A 7357-nucleotide genomic window follows, 5' to 3' on the forward strand; every position below is an offset into this window, starting at 1 on the left:
GACACGGTTAAACGTTACATAGATATCATGGATAATAGTTCAAGCAGACACAGATATCAAAAGAGTACCTTTCGGACGACGTGTACTGAAAGAAAGACGACTTGGTTCCGAGAGGGCTCAAGGAATAATGAGTGAAATGCACGATGAAAAAGTGTAAATTCGAAAAGCTTGTATATATATATATATATTGTATATATATAAGACGTCATATTGTGAAATCGAATTGCTGGAATAATGGAGTGTAAACAAAACAAATAAAAAAACAAAAAAAACAAACAAACAAAAAACAAAAACAAACAAACAAACAAACAAACAAAGAAAAGAAAGCGAAATATGTTTTTGGCAAAAGCATATGGAATTTTTTACTTTTTAAAAATAGAAAAAAAAATTCTAGGCTCCAGGGGGATTCGAACCCTCGACCTTCTGCTTACTAGGCAGACGCTCTAACCAACTGAGCTATAGAGCCAGTTGCTAAAATATTTCTCTTTATAAAATAAAAACGTGATAAGTAGTGAGTAGTTGGCAGTAAAACATATGCTCTATCTATCTATCTATCTATCTATCTATCTATCTATCTATCTATCTATCTATCTATCTATCTATCTATCTATCTATCTATCTATCTATCTATCTATCTATATGTTTATCAATCAATTAATCTATCTATCTATCTATCTATCTCAATAAAAGCTGAGATGCTGTTTATATCCTTGTATATAAATGGTGGTCAATAGAGAGTCAATAAGAGTAGGCATGGGTTTAGAGAGAGAGAGAGAGAGAGAGAGAGAGAGAGAGAGAGAGAGAGAGAGAGAGAGAGAGAGAGAGAGAGAGAGAGAGAGAGAGAGAGAGTTTCGACTTTGCATGCATCATCATCATCATCATCATCATCATCATCATCATCATCATGATCATCATCATCATCATCATCATCATCATCATCATAAAATTAACGAAATTAACGAAAAAAAAGAGATCATATAACACCAGTTCTCCAGGAATTGCACTGGCTTCCTGTGAAGTATAGGATAGAATTTAAAATATTGTGCTATGTTTTTAGATGTCTGGATGGATTGGCTCCTGAATATTTGCAGGAACTGATTAAAAAATATGAACCCACTCGAAATCTAAGATCATCTCAGTCCCAACTTCTAAAAGTTACCATCTCAAAATCCACTTTCGGTGAAAAAGCCTTTTCATTCATAGCTCCACGCCTATGGAACGCACTTAGTCCTCGGACAAAGTCCTGTGAAAACATATCATCTTTCAGGAAATGTCTGAAGACTGAGTTGTTCCGCGAGGCTTATTTTTCATGAAATGGATGTTGCTTTGATTCTGTTTTTTGTATGCATGCTTATTATGTATCATGTAGTGTCGTGATTTTTAATTTTGTTGTTTTTAAACATTTTTATTTTTATTTTTATTATGTAAAGCGCCGCAGAGCACGATTAACGTGGATGTTTAGGCTCTATATAAATTCATTATTTACATATTTACATTTACATCCAATCGTCCATTTGAACTGTTGCGGAATGGTGTAGGACTTTAAACAGAACGACAATAAAGGAACAAGGCTCCCATATTCTTGATTCTTATGTATAGAGAGTCCTGATAGTGTGTGCGTTGACGAGTAGATAATGTCGATGTGACAGTGTATGAAGACGGATTTTATCAACCGTCATTTCCAATCCCAGAAGACGATTATGATGATAGTTGTAAGATGACAACCTCTTTAACACAGAGTGTCTTCCCCATTGATAGAATAATGGCAATGTTGTCAGGCTGTCCCGTGGTTATGAAAACATCGAGGTATTCTCATATAATATGTCATGTTTTGGAATACTTGACCCTCAGATAATAAATGTGAAAAGTTCTGGAGAGAGCTGGAGCCAATGGAGCTGGAACGGATCTCAAACTTTGTAGCGTGAAATAGACACTATTATTATTGTATCCTAACTTCTGCAGAGGACGAACATTTATTGAAACGGTAGAACTGCTGGGTTGACACTAGTCCTGATAAATAATAAAGACGATGATGATGATGATAATAATAATAATAATAATAATAATAATAATAATAATAATAATAATAATAATAATAATAATAATAAAATAATAATAATTATCACAATAATAACAATAATAATTCATAAAAATAATAATAATAATGATGATGACGATGATGATTATGATAATAATAGTAATAATGATAATAAATATATTATTATTATTATTATTATTATTATTATTATTATTATTATTATTATTATTTATTATTATTATTATTATATTATTATATTATTATTATTATTATTATTGTTGTTGTTGTTGTTGTTGTTGTTTTTGTTATCATTACCATTATCACCACCATTATCATATTCGGGCACCCCATAAACCATTGATAAAAGGACTTTAAAAGGAGATATATACTATTTCATGCTGTCTATCTGTAGGGTGCTTGATGCATACTTGACTCAATGTTTTCTACCCGAGAGTTCAGACTAAAAGTCACAACATCCACCACTTCCTCTTCTTCTACCCCGTCTCTAACTAACTATCCCATCAATACCTGCTGCTTCCGTGCGCCAGTTGATTTATAAAACAAAATAAAGGCCAATCCATCTTACAGTATTTGCTCTGAACAAACTTACGTCCAATGTCTTGACGCTTTCATTGTTGAATGGTCAAACCCGGAGGTGGTCAAAGCCTTTTGCGGCTGTTTGGTTCCGATACAAACTGGCGACCAGAACAAAGCGTCGTCTGCGGAGAGTAAACATTCATGGTGGCCCCAAAACAAACGGACCATTTTCGAGGACATGCGGCCGTTTAGTGGTAATGGCCCCCACGAAAACCGATACAACAGTACAAAGGTAGGATTGTAACACCTCCTACGGGTGTCAAGACTGTGGAATCATTCCCTCGTTATAAATTATCATCGTTTTCTATGTTGACCACCGTGGTTGTATCAATATATCATCAAATCTCTGCTGCTCCTTTTGTGAATACTTCCTTCTTTGACAAGGATCAGATATCTAGGTCTGGATAATATGTTTTGTCCGTTGCTCTATAATAATAGGTGCTAGTTGAAATGAGTTTTCGGTGACGAGTTGTAGGAGGTATACTTCTATTTGTGAGGTCAGTGTGACTCGAAGTCACGTGACAATAATTTAAGACAGATAGATATATTATTATTGTTTTCTTATAACTGTCTAGACGGTCATAAAAATGACCAAAGTAGACTGATTTATTTGCAATTTGAGTTCTACTACTTCTGATCCCACGGAAGCAAATGTTGAACAAAACAAACTCCAAGGTCGAATATATTATGGTGCTGTATTGGGAGCGAGTTGTCCCTGGGCTTGAAAAAATACCATGTTGTGTTGAGCGCTCCGCTGTATAACTCCACGAAACTATGATAGATTACAAAAGATGATAAAACAGTTGATAAAACAAGTCAATAATCTCTAATCACTAAGGTACATATAGAATGCGGTTGATGTTATTCAGTTGTTGTTTATTTATTTATTTATTTATTTATTTATTATCCGATTATTTAAATTTATTTTTTTGTTAATAACCCTATACAAAGCTTATCCACTCTTTTGTCCATAAATTATGAACACATTTCAACGATTTGAGATTTTATTTTTCTGGCAGAATGTGTTTTTTTTATTTTTTTTTTTTTAAATCGTCCTCAGCCCACGACTTCCAAATGAAGAAATAGAACTTATTCCACGTTCATTACCATACAAACGTAATTACTATTCCCTTGGAATAATAATACATGGAAGGTAAGCGGCTTCGTTCGCGCAGTCGCAAAGTTGATGCCAGTGGGCGGAGCTTAGCCGCCATATTGAAAAGCCCAGGAAACGATTGTTTATCATAGAAACTATAGACTTGAGTGATGGAAATCATCTTGTGTTGCCGATTAAAACACTCACCTACTAAGGGAATTTAGTCATTATGATGTTGTAAAATACCTTGCAAAGGCAATATTAATTAAATTATTTTATTCGTTCAATTCTGAAGCCAAAGCACTATCACTACGCACGTTAGATTTGCTTTGCTTGTTGGTTATGACATGAATATAAGGAAAAAGGGAGGAGTATGAGTATGAGTAAACACTTGTAAAATATCAAGCAACCGCACAGAAAGTAATGGAAGTGCAAGCTCGAATTAAAGATATCGAAAAATAAGAAGTGGATCCGGTCGGAATCGAACCTGCGTGCCACGAGACGGCATATTTCGCTTGGCCAAGAAGAGAGAACAGCAAGTAGACCATTCGGTCATCCGCTACCAATCTTTACTTGTTAATGGTCACAGTGGCTCAGTTGGTTAGAACGTTGGCTTCGTAACCAGGAGGTCTGGGGTTCGGTTCCCGGCCGCGTCATATTCCTCAAAAGCAGAAAACCCCACATGAACCCAACCACAACCGAGCTATTTCGGTCAAGGACAAGTGCAGAAAGCAGACGTTACAAAAGATAAGGGGATAAAAGTAGAAGAAAGCATACATCTCAGGCCCTCCCAACCACCCACCACTTTTAGCTGACTCTTACAGCACAAAGTTTCGGGGTAGGAATCACATTTAAAACCAGGCCACCACTACACGACCACAATTCTTAATCCTTTCACAGCTAGATTAGATTTCACATCAAATATGAGTCGATCCTGTACAGTTTTCATCACAGATTAGTCTAAAGCGCGCTCGAGTCGCATCACATGGACTATGTCTAGGTGAAACTGCATAAGTCAGTCATGTATAGACAAACGTACGTTTGGTTTTGGTTCGGTTCAACTCAAACCTAACCATGAAAGGGTTAATGGTGACAACTTAAAATGTGGACGTACCACTGCAGCTATAGCAGTAGGAGAGTAAGCTACCCAATTGCTGCGGGGTGGACAGGGGGAACCGTATAAAAATTCTGGCTGCAAAGGGACTCGAACCCGAGACCTTTGGCGTGACAGTCCAATGCTCTACCAACTGAACTAACGGGACCCCCGCTACTAGAGCTATGAATTACCATAATTCATCAAAAATTAAGTCACAAAATGCTATTTACATTTTATATTTATTTGTGTAAAGTGACAAAAAAGAAGACATTATTACACAAAATATCATGGTCACACAAAAAGGTTCATTGTTTGATCATAATTCACTAAGATTTCAAAATAAAACAAAAATCCCAGCAATTTCATTACTAGTTCATCATTAATAGTTATTACAGAAGTCTGTCATGGCGAGACTGGATTTTACGTCATTCATCATTCAATCCTCTACAGTTCAGAAATTAGCCCCTGTGATGCGACTCGAGCCCTCCGAGTGCTCGAGGTGAAAGTTGTAGCAGATGGAATGATGTTTGACGTGAAATCCAGCCTAGCCAGGAAAGGGTTATACACAAACATTTTTGCCTCTTTAAAAAAATCACACAAGTTAATGATGACATTGTTTCTGCCCTGTAAATAAAATGAATTTGTTAAGAACTTGACGGCTTTTACACATTAGCTTCTTTTTCAATTGTTCACTGTACAGTTTACCAGCATAGAAATACCTGACCTGAATATATTGCTTTTAGTAGAAGAATCAAATGATTCTCAGTCCCCTCATGATCAAACATATGAGAATGAAATAATGTAGAAAACACGGGTTTATTGACGAAAGACTTCATCATGAAGTTCATGATGCTTAGCAAAAGTTTATGGCAATCATATCGATTGAAATGAAAATGATCTTGACCTACAGTTGCAACATATATTCTGAAATGCTTTTCAGAAATTAAACAGACATCAATAACTCCACTAGAAGGAATTTGCAACCCCCCTTTGTTCTTAACATCCACTGATCATCGCGATTCGGATTTCCACCGATGAGTGAATCACCGTAACTATGGCCGTAACGAAGGAATGTTTTGGTCTTCCCAATATGGCGGAAGCGGCCAACGATTGGCTTCAGTATTATGACGTCATCCTCCTTCCATCTATTTTTATTCCAAGACTATTCCCTTTATAACGCCCTCCACCGTACTATGAATCAATTTCTATCTCCTCACCATTAACACGTACACTCGTCGAGTCCACCGTAACACTTCCAATCACCATGGCAATAAAAGACGCCTGGTGGGCAGAAAAGCAAAAGTCTCGAAATTGGGAAATGAGTTTGAAGCATTTTGCTAAAATTGTTTGGAAATCGACACGTTTCAAGAATAAAGAGTTGTATTATTCATCAGATTTCTTTAGCTAAATTGAAAGAGCTTCAATTGTGTGGGTCTTTTTGTTTGTTTTTAATTTTTTTTTGTTTGCTTTTGTATTGCTTTTGTTTTTGGTTGTTTTTAAAATTGTAAAAAAAAAATAATTATATTTTTTTTTTATTTTACGCCCGTGTATGGCTGGTGAGTTTGATATAGATCTGGTGGAAATCATCAGTGTCCTTTTCACAGGATGGTAGCAGTTATTGTCAAATTCTCGCTAATTAAAATAGGATTAACTTGGCTCTAAACATTATTTTGATCAAGAAGTTGATAAATGTATTGTATAGCTTGCTATGATATTGTGAGGGAAGCATACGAGAAACACATTTTCACGCCTGTAAACTTCAAGAGCTTAAGACTTTTTTTCGTTCTCTCCCATTTTCCTTTTCCTCTTTTTTCCTCCTCTTCCACCATCCCTCCACTCTCCTTCTCCTCCTCCTCCTCCCATCTCCTCTCTCTTCTCTTCTTCTCTCTTCTTCTTCTTCTTCTTCTTCTTCTTCTTCTTCTTCTTCTTCTTCTTCTTCTTCTTCTTTCTTCTTCTCTTCTTCTTCTTCTTCTTTTCTTCTTCTTCTTCTTCTTCTTCTTCTTCTCTTCTTCTTCTTCTTCTTCTTCTTCTTCTTCTTCTTCTTCTTCTTCTTCTTCTTCTTCTTCTTCTTCTTCTTCTTCTTCTTCTTTTCTCTTCTTCTTCTCTCTACTCTTACTTACTCTACTACTACTATACTACTACTACTACTCTACTACTACTACTACTACTACTACTACTACTACTACTATACTACTACTACTACTACTACTACTACTACTACTACTACTACTACTACTACTACTAACTACTACTACTACACTACAATACTACTACTACCTACTACTACTACTAACTACTACTACTACTACTACTACTACTACTACTAACTACTACTACTACTACTACTACTACTACTACTACTACACTCAACTACTACTACTACTACTACTACACACTACTACTACTACTGCTACTACTACTACTGCTACTACAACAACTACTACTACTACTGCTACTACCACCACTACTGCTACTACTACTACTACTACTACTACTACTACAACTACTACTACTACTACTACTATTGCTA

At 35.8% G+C, this 7357-nt stretch overlaps 1 non-coding gene across 1 annotated transcript; it reads right to left on the reverse strand.

Annotated features, from left to right (window-relative positions):
* Positions 1–392: 392 nt before the first annotated feature.
* Trnat-agu (transfer RNA threonine (anticodon AGU)) lies at positions 393–466 on the reverse strand. The gene has a single exon. It is a non-coding gene; the product is annotated as a tRNA-Thr (tRNA).
* Positions 467–7357: the final 6891 nt, after the last annotated feature.

This window comes from Berghia stephanieae, chromosome 4 (genome assembly GCF_034508935.2).
Source record: "Berghia stephanieae isolate SIO BIC M18660-M18661 chromosome 4, UCSD_Bste_1.3, whole genome shotgun sequence".
NCBI classification, from domain to species: Eukaryota; Metazoa; Mollusca; class Gastropoda; order Nudibranchia; family Aeolidiidae; genus Berghia; species Berghia stephanieae.